Source organism: Girardinichthys multiradiatus, chromosome 7 (genome assembly GCF_021462225.1).
Source record: "Girardinichthys multiradiatus isolate DD_20200921_A chromosome 7, DD_fGirMul_XY1, whole genome shotgun sequence".
Classification (NCBI taxonomy): domain Eukaryota; kingdom Metazoa; phylum Chordata; class Actinopteri; order Cyprinodontiformes; family Goodeidae; genus Girardinichthys; species Girardinichthys multiradiatus.
In genome coordinates this window covers 34,404,926-34,414,849 of record NC_061800.1, presented here as the reverse complement: position 1 = coordinate 34,414,849, position 9,924 = coordinate 34,404,926, and the positions used below count along the sequence as shown (strand labels likewise).

The 9,924-nt window shown below is 39.7% G+C and overlaps 1 long non-coding RNA gene across 1 annotated transcript; it reads left to right on the top strand.

The window, feature by feature from the left end:
* Positions 1–296: 296 nt before the first annotated feature.
* On the top strand, positions 297–892 carry LOC124871833. The gene is made up of 2 exons (XR_007039125.1): positions 297–717; positions 807–892. It is a non-coding gene; the product is annotated as an uncharacterized LOC124871833 (long non-coding RNA).
* Positions 893–9,924: the final 9,032 nt, after the last annotated feature.

Genomic DNA, 9,924 nt, shown 5'->3' with positions numbered 1-9,924 from the left:
AAGCACCACATGAATATAAAAAATAAGTAGGTTTTTAGAAAAGTGTTATGTATTACAAAATAACATGTATTGTCTTACTAAACGATTTAGCCTTTCCATAAATGTATTCTTGTCAGAATCCCTGGTGGCTGTGTGCAGGTTATGTGTGTGCTGTGCGATTTTCTTCTGCTTCTCCATTTAGGGTGTGACGGGCAGGTGCTTCTGCACAGGTGTTCCTCATCTGTCAGCAATCAGCTGGGCTTCTTTAGGGAGTGAAGAGCCAGAGGAAGCTCATTGTTGTTCACTCAGTGGTAAACAGCTCGACCCCTGCTTCTATGCAGTTTTGATGTCCTTGAAAATGATACGTTTCATTTGTCTTCCTTGATTTACAGATCCTGCCTTGTCAGGTGTTTCATGGATTTTTCTGCACCAGCAGTCCTGAGTCGTTTCTAAAGGAGTGTGAAAGCTCTAAGTCGCGACGCCTTCGATTTATGGTCCCTGCTCTATTCTCCAACTCCAAACCCAGCCTCTTAAAGAATTCACCAAGCCTAACTCAGAGGAGTATTCACCTGCCTGTCCACCCTCCAACGTCCCCCTCAAGTCACAATGGAGCTTCACCGCAGAAAAAGGGACAACACCAACTGGAGATTACTGGAACTAACCCGCTCATGGCCTGCCAACCACAGACACTGTGGAGAAGGACTTATTCCCCACTGTCTAGTTCAAACCACCAACTCAGTAAGTCTGCTGAGAAATACCTATACTGCAAGATCCAATGTTCCAGTTTTGAATCCATCGAAGTTTGTCTCCTTCTCCCACACACCTAGATTAATTCCAGTCCGATCCACTGACCCAGTCCTGGTTGCTGTTCATCCACTACTCTGGCTTTAAGAATAAACAGTTTTAAAACATACTCTCGCTTCTTGTGATTGTGTGTTATCAGAGTCTTAAACCCACCATTATGACAATTCTATTATGTACACCTAAATGGAATTGATGTATTCTATGTCAGCCTCGGAGCGTTAATTATAAACAATTCCAAGTCAAATATGTGCTGCTTGAGTTTTATATTATTGTTCTTTAATATTACTTAAGGTGACATATCTACTGTAAGGGGCACACTGCAATATAGGTACATCTCAAAGAATTTGAATATTGCAAATATTTTTTTTGTCACTCCTTTCAGAAAGTGAAACTAATATTATATAAAATCATTAGACATAATGTAAAATATATTAAGCCTTACTTGTAATCTTGTGTATGGTTTACAGATGAGAACCCAAATTGCAGTGTCTCAGAAAATTAGAATATTATGAAAAATAAAAAGGGATATTTTAAATATGTTTAAAATTATGTTCATTTCTAAGTACTCAATAGATGGTTTGACCTCATTAGGAATGAATTATTGAAATATTTGGTGGGGCATGGAGGCGTTCAGCCTGTGGTTCTGCTGGGGGGGTACTGGAAGCTCCGGTTGCTTTGATAGTGGCCTTCAGGTCATCTGCATTGTTGAGTCTGGTGTTTCTCATCTTCCTCTTGACAATATGCAACTGTGGGGTTGGTACAGTGTTCCTCTGTAGCTTATATGTAGTGAGATGAGAGCCCAGTTGTCAGGATCTGTCTACTAGTTTGCGTTTTGTTTATTTAAACCTGGTTTAGTCTTTGTTTACCTTCTGTGATATATTAATTGGTTTCACTCCCTCTGTCTCCCAGTAGCCTGACCCACACCTGTTCCTTATTCCCTATGATTATTCTGTTCATTAGTTCTCTCTGTATTTATACCCTGATGTTTCTGTTGTTCCCTGCGTTGTTCTTATTGTTATTTGTCTGTATGTTGGGAAGTCATTGGTCTGGTCTGAATCCTGTCATTACAAGCCATTAAAAGCATCTTAACGGTAATCATCGGCCTCCTGGTGACTCATTCCTTGCACTTTGGTCCTACCTCAAACCCCACACTATGACACCAGTAGACTCTAGCTCTTTCTTTATTACTGTAAGTCACAACCACCTACTTGCATACACATCGGTCTGTCTCCTAATAAATTCCTCATACATGCACACATGGGTTCCCACTTCATGCCCCTAGTGCAGGGTTCAGGTCAGTTGAGTTTGCAAGTCAATCAAGCACAACTGATTCAGTGACAACACCATTGTCACTGAATCAGCTTTTGGTACCTTTGGCAGTGTGGGCATTTACCAAGTCCTGCTGAAAAAGAAAATCAGTATTTCCAGCTCATCAGCAGCAGGAAGTGCTCTAAAATTTCCTGGTAGATGGCTCTGTTGACTCTGGACCTTAGAAAACCATCAAATGACATGGCACCCACACTGTGGAAACTTCACACTTGACTTCAAGCATGGATTATGTGCCTCTCCCCACTTCCTCCAGACCTTGATTTCCAAATGAAATGCAAACTTTACTTTCACCTGAAAGAGGGACTTTGGATCACTGGGCAACAGTCCAGTTCCTTTTCTCCTTTGCCCAGATAAGATGCTTCTGACGTTGTCTCTGGATCAGGAGTGGCAACACTTTAGGCCATGTGTAGGATTCATCTGTGCATAATGGCTCTAGATCTGTTAACTCCAGCCTCAGCCCACTCCTTTTGAAGCTCTCTCAAATTCTTGAACAAATTTAGCTTGACATTCCTCTCAAGGTTGTGGGTATTTCTGTTGCTGGTGCACCTTTTTCTATCACTCAACTTGCTATGCATATGCTGAACAAATAGTTTCTTTAGATATGACCTTTTGATGTGTACCCTCCTAGTGTAGGGTGTCAATGACTGTCTTCTGGACATCTGTCAGGTCTGCAGTCTTCCCTATGATTGTACAGGCCATAAAATGGCAATTGCATAACATGTATAACTTACAAATGCTTTAAAACTCGTATTATGTAATATTTTAATTTTCTTGAGACACTGAATTTTGGATTTTCATTATATTTAAGCCATAATCATCAGAATTGCAAGAAATAAAGGTTATATTAATATAAATATTCCCCTTTATTTGTAATGAATTTATACAATATATGAGTTTCACTTTCTGAAATGAGTGGCAACAAATATTGAACTTTTTTCACACTATTCAATTTTGTTTTTAGATATACCTGTATATATCAATCTATGTAATGCAAAGCTGGAACTATGAAGTAGGGAAAGTGCCTGTGCTGTCTGAATAGAAATGCAGCCCAACTGTAAGGGTTTGACACAGAGATTGCATAATACATCATACATAAAACATTCAGCTTTGCATATGCAAACGCATACAGGCAACCAGGCCAACATATGGTGTAACCTGCTATTCCCTTTTTCTGTCCAGCCAAGGAACCACAAGTCCATCATGGGACAGCGTGTACTGTATGTGCCTTTTTGCTCTGATGTTTGTTCCAGAAAGCTTATCCTTTGTGAAGAGCTTCTAATTGGAAAAGTTTTTCTCCTTCACTCACTGTCCCCTTTATTCTCTTGCTCACATTTACTCTCCACCACCTTATCCTCTCTGCAGACCAGAGGGGAAGCCCACAGAGTGAGTTCAGCACATGTTCATCAAGCTAAGGTTTGTGGAGGACTCATAAGGGGAGGGATTAGGATTTAGCAGGCTGCAGTCTGGAGGCAACATAGGAAGAAGACACATCCAGGATCATGTTCCCTTCAAGCAAAGCACGTGTGAGCTGATAAAAAATGAGGAATGGAGGACCACATTAAAAGCAGCCACAGTTTCCTTCAAGTGTTTTATATAAGTCACTTTGGTGTATCTTTCAAAGATAACGATGGGAAACAAAAAGGTCAAGAAAAGTTTAAAACTCCAGGCCAATCGAGCTAAGGTCTGTGATGATAAGATGTTGAAAAGTGTCTCAATCTTTAAAGGAGAGAAAAACTTCAAAGTGAAACTTTTTTCAAAAGAAACTTGAAATAGTTTGAAGGATAATTATAAAACCTAAGTGTGAAATTTCTCCTTTTTTTCCATCTCTTTGCTCCGCCTCACTGTCCTCAAATTCACCTCGCCGGCTTGTTTTTTCCTCAAAACGTCCTCCTTGTTACCTAGCTAATCCCAGCCACTGTCAAGATTTGAATGCTGCTTTCAGCATGTGCCATATTTTCAGCATTCTGCATCATTTCCTGGAGCCTGACAGACAAGGAGAGAGTGAGAAGAGGAGGGAGGGCTGGAAGGGAGATAAAGAGCCTCACTCTGTGGATAACACGTGCACATCTACACATAAATATGCATATAAACATTGTGTGCATCTTCATTTAATTAGCCAGGCAGTTTATCAGGGTGATCAGGAGTTCAACACGGCAAAGTTTCCTGTAGATAAAACTGTTTGGGGAAGTTGGGCCTAATGAATGTTCGGAAGCAGAAAGAGGAGGAGGAGACACAGGAATAGAAAATGATGAGCAAAGAGGGCGCTGCAGTTTAATTGCTTACCTGATACTTTCGCTTCCACCGTATCATCCTCTTTTTATCTGATACAGCTGATGAGAAAATGGACTTTAACAGATGCATCTGGCAAATTCTTTTACCTAGCAGAAAAGACTTGAGGATTTATGATGACAGCTTAACTGGGATAGAAAGCGATTTTGCCTATTTCCACTATTTAGACATTTAAGAGCTTTCTGTACTGATCCATCGACCTGGAAAAGTTAACTGTAGCCTATTTTATTTAAGAGAAATTCAGTGCACTTTGCCTGTCTGCAGTAACAGTTTCGAGATTAAAATTAACTTTATTTCTGCGATTAACTCTGTAGAGTCCAGCCCATTGTTACTTCATAGCATTACTCCTCTGCTGTCGATTTTAGAACTACTCATTGTTAAATTCTCTGGTGCTATTTGATTGACACAATATTAGGTGTTGACAACTTATTTAATTCTGTTTATTTACAGGTCCTTCTCAAAATATTAGCATATTGTGATAAAGTTCATTATTTTCCATAATGTCATGATGAAAATTTAACATTCATATATTTTAGATTCATTGCACACTAACTGAAATATTTCAGGTCTTTTATTGTCTTAATACGGATGATTTTGGCATACAGCTCATGAAAACCCAAAATTCCTATCTCACAAAATTAGCATCTCATTAAAAGGGTCTCTAAACGAGCTATGAACCTAATCATCGGAATCAACGAGTTAACTCTAAACACCTGCAAAAGATTCCTGAGGCCTTTAAAACTCCCAGCCTGGTTTATCACTCAAAACCCCAATCATGGGTAAGACTGCCGACCTGACTGCTGTCCAGAAGGCCACTATTGACACCCTCAAGCAAGAGGGTAAGACATGGAAAGAAATTTCTGAACGAATAGGCTGTTCCCAGAGTGCTGTATCAAGGCACCTTAGTGGGAAGTCTGTGGGAAGGAAAAAGTGTGGCAGAAAACGCTGCACAACGAGAAGAGGTGACAGGACCCTGAGGAAGATTGTGGAGAAGGGCCGATTCCAGACCTTGGGGGACCTGCGGAAGCAGTGGACTGAGTCTGGAGTAGAAACATCCAGAGCCACCGTGCACAGGCGTGTGCAGGAAGTGGGCTACAGGTGCTGCATTCCCCAGATCAAGCCACTTTTGAACCAGAAACAGCAGCAGAAGCGCCTGACCTGGGCTACAGAGAAGCAGCACTGGACTGTTGCTCAGTGGTCCAAAGTACTTTTTTTGGATGAAAGCAAATTCTGCATGTCATTCGGAAATCAAGGTGCCAGAGTCTGGAGGAAGACTGGGGAGAAGGAAATGCCAAATTGCCAGAAGTCCAGTGTCAAGTACCCACAGTCAGTGATGGTCTGGGGTGCCGTGTCAGCTGCTGGTGTTGGTCCACTGTGTTTTATCAAGAGCAGGGTCAATGCAGCTAGCTATCAGGAGATTTTGGAGCACTTCATGCTTCCATCTGCTGAAAAGCTTTATGGAGATGAATATTTCATTTTTCAGCACAACCTGGCACCTGCTCACAGTGCCAAAACCACTGGTAAATGGTTTACTGACCATGGTATCACTGTGCTCAATTGGCCTGCCAACTCTCCTGACCTGAACCCCATAGAGAATCTGTGGGATATTGTGAAGAGAACATTGAGAGACTCAAGACCCAACACTCTGGATGAGCTAAAGGCCGCTATCGAAGCAACCTGGGCCTCCATAAGACCTCAGCAGTGCCACAGGCTGATTGCCTCCATGCCACGCCGCATTGAAGCAGTCATTTCTGCAAAAGGATTCCCGACCAAGTATTGAGTGCATAACTGTACATGATTATTTGAAGGTTGACGTTTTTTATATTAAAAACACTTTTCTTTTATTGGTCGGATGAAATATGCTAATTTTGTGAGATAGGAATTTTGGGTTTTCATGAGCTGTATGCCAAAATCATCGGTATTAAGACAATAAAAGACCTGAAATATTTCAATTAGTGTGCAATGAATCTAAAATATATGAATGTTAAATTTTCATCATGACATTATGGAAAATAATGAACTTTATCACAATATGCTAATATTTTGAGAAGGACCTGTAGATAATGTCAGAAGACCAATGTTCCTAAATAAAGTAGAGCACACTTAATATCAGAAGGAAGATTCATCTTTTCACTGTTATGTTTTGTTCAATATGTTTTGTAAATTAAAACAAGTGTACAACTGACAATATGTTTGGACAGAAATTAGAAATATCCAAAACAATGTTTGTTACAGGACAGCTCAAATTGGAGAACGATTACTTATTGAGTTTGGAAAACACTGCATTTAATAAACTTTTTTTTTTCATGTAACATGTTTTGTTCCCTTTATATTTTTATGAATTCTATCATTCACAATGTAGCCGTTTGTTCACCTAAAAATTGTGTAATCACATGGTTGAAATAGCATTTTAACAGTTCAAAAGCAAAATATCCCATTTTTAAGAAATGTCACTTCATTTCAATGAAAACACAGGCAGGAAGTTGCAGCGACCAATACAGTCTTTCCTTCACTGGTCTTTCTTTGTGCACATCATGGTAAAATTGCAAAAACCTTCGGATATTAGAGGAAACATATATTAATAAGATCACATAAATATATTTAAAAAAAACAGAATTCAATCATATTCAGTTTTACTGTGGATTCATCCATCAGCAGTTTCTACATTGTAAAAATTAGAGCGAAAGCTGGTGGCAAAATAATTTTTATAATTGTTTGTTGATTATGTTTTTGTGACTGTCTGGAGCTGAAACTGAAATGTATATTAAATTACTTGCTTAGCCCTAATGTATCAATGCAATAGTGATACTGTCAAAAATGGCTAATCGTACTATATTTGCACTAAATCTGGAAGCAAGTTAGTCAAGTAATAGTGATAAGATTTTTTTTTCGATGTCAGTGACTCAATTCAGGTGAATGGGTTTAATAAAATCAGTCGACTCTTTTAACTCGCATTAAGTCGTTTTCTTCAAAACATTGCTAACTTTTCTAATTAGGCCAAATCTGAATCTTTCAACATACTGTGTTATAAGTGTACATATAAAAATGTAAATTTACAGTTACAAAATGTAACAAATAAATTATAATACATACTAAGGATGTTTCAATTTTGATTTTTTTTCTATACCCAATACTAATCCTGCTGTGTGTTGTTCTCTGTTCCTTCAACCTCACCTCGCCAGGTACCCGAGGTGCTTACATGGCTGTGTGGTTGTCTCTGTTCTTGTGATTTCCTGATACTTCTGTGAACAATTTGCTGATCACTGCTGCTGCTTATAAGGAGCAGGAGGAGGATTAAGCTTTAACAGTGGTCTTGAGTAAAAGTCTGACCCTTTTAGTGTTACGCTCCTTAATCTTAGTTTTCTTACTTGTTGTCTCCATGTGTTCTAAAGAAACCGGCCAAAGTCCTACCGCCACTAAAAGATCCTTCAAAACATCCAGCTAACCATTCTGGAATATTCACCTCAATTTTCAAACTATTTCCACAAGAACCTTCCTAAATTCTGCAACTCCTGGTAGTCACAATTCTCATCTATCTATCTTTGGAATAATTAAGAGCACAGATACAGATCTTCTCATTCATGTCAGAGTCTGACCCCACATATGCATTTCTGAAAGAATCTTTAGAAATTTCCATAAACACACTCCTAAACCTTGTGGTAACCTACTTCTTAAACTTGACGTTTCTCATAATTGATAAAAAAAAAAAAAAACCTGATCAGGAAGGCTGCCAATAGCCTAACAGCAACAGTGAAGGAACTGCGGGAATTTCTTGTTAGAGTTGTTTATGTTCTACATGCGACATTAATCTTCTTTATTCTCCATATGTCAGAACAGCGGGGTAGGGTGGAAAGATAGGAGAATTTTCTTCCAAAGAAAACATCCATGCGTGGCTAAAATATTCCCAAACCCTGTGAAAAAATGTGGCATGGTCCTTTAGTTATCAGGCTCCTCTCCTATGGAACCAACTCCCAGTTTTAGTCCTTGAGGCAGACACCCTGTCTACTTTAAAGGCTAGGCCTAAAACTTTCCTTTTTGATAAAGCTTATAGTTAGAGTGGCTTAGGTTATCCTGAGCGATCTCTGTAGTTATGCTGCTATAGGCTTAGGCTGCTGGAGGACATAATGACCACTTTCACCCTCTTCGCTACATTCTCACACTACTCTCTAATTCTGCATTATTTGCTGTTATTTCAGTTTTTAACTTTGTTCTCTCTTATCTCTTCCTAGAAGCTACAACTAGCCTGACTCTGTGTCTACCTGTGACACCTTTCTGGAGAGGGGCATCGTCCAAGCTTCTGCTGGCAACAACTTAATGCTCACCCTCTACCGATGATCCACATAGCCCTGTCTTTTAGTGTTTAACCCTTTCTCTCTCCTAGACATGGCGATTGACTGAGCTTAACTGTAACAAACTCTATGTGCTCTCTTTCAGACTCTAACCTTGAAAACTGGCACAGAGTTTATCTGTTCTTTCTTTCTAGGTGAAACGACTAAAGGAGCCACATCCATTAACATTTACTGTTCCTTCCCATAGAAAGGACTCCTGGATCAGTGCTTCTTTGTTCTCTTAGTGTCTCTGCTTTGTTCTCTCAAACCTCCAGTCGGTCATGGCAGATGGCCGCTCACACTGAGCCTGGTGCTGCTGGAGGTTTCTTCCTGTTAAAATGGAGTTTTTCCTCTCCACTGTCACTACATGCATGCTCAGTATGAGGGATTGCTGCAAAGTCAACGCCAGTGACTGTCCACTGTCTCTACATGCTCATCCAGGAGGAGTGAATGCTGCAAGTCACTGACTGGATGCAATCTGCTGGGTTTCCTTAGACAGAAAAACTTTGTATCCAATTTGAATAAATAACTGAATCTGACTGCATTGTTCAATGGTTACGATTAATTGGAATGTATGTACCTGACTTTGTGAAGTGCCTTGAGACAACATGTGTTGTGAATTGGTGCTATATAAATAAACTGAATTGAATTGAATTGAATTGATGAATCCAAACCTAAACTTTCGGCCACACTCTAATAAGGTATTTTTTTTTATTTATTTTTTTAAACTGCACAGCATGTCTGCAAAAAGAACATCATACCCACAATGAATGGTGGTGGTGGCATCAAGCTCTGGGGTTATTTTTCTTCAGACCGAACTGATGTTTTGTTAAGGTAGATGAAATCATGCAAGGTTCTAGTTACTGGTGAGTTTTGACCCAGGCTTGAAACTTGAAGGGGGATTTCATTCTTCAGCATCACAGTGAGCCGCGGAATGAGTCAAATCCAGCAAAAGAGTGACTTTTTTGCCAGAAGAAAGGAAGTACAGTTTTGGAATGGCCTTGCCAGAGTTCATAACTAAATCTAACAGAACATCTGTGGGTTGCTTGAAGAGGACATGGAGAATATCTGTGAGGCAGAGAGGGCAAATATTGGGATGTGACAATTACCAAAGACTGAATGCTGAAAGTGAAACTGGTGGTGGTTCAAAGGGTGTACACACTTATGCAACCAGGTTGTTGCACTTTTTTTCTTC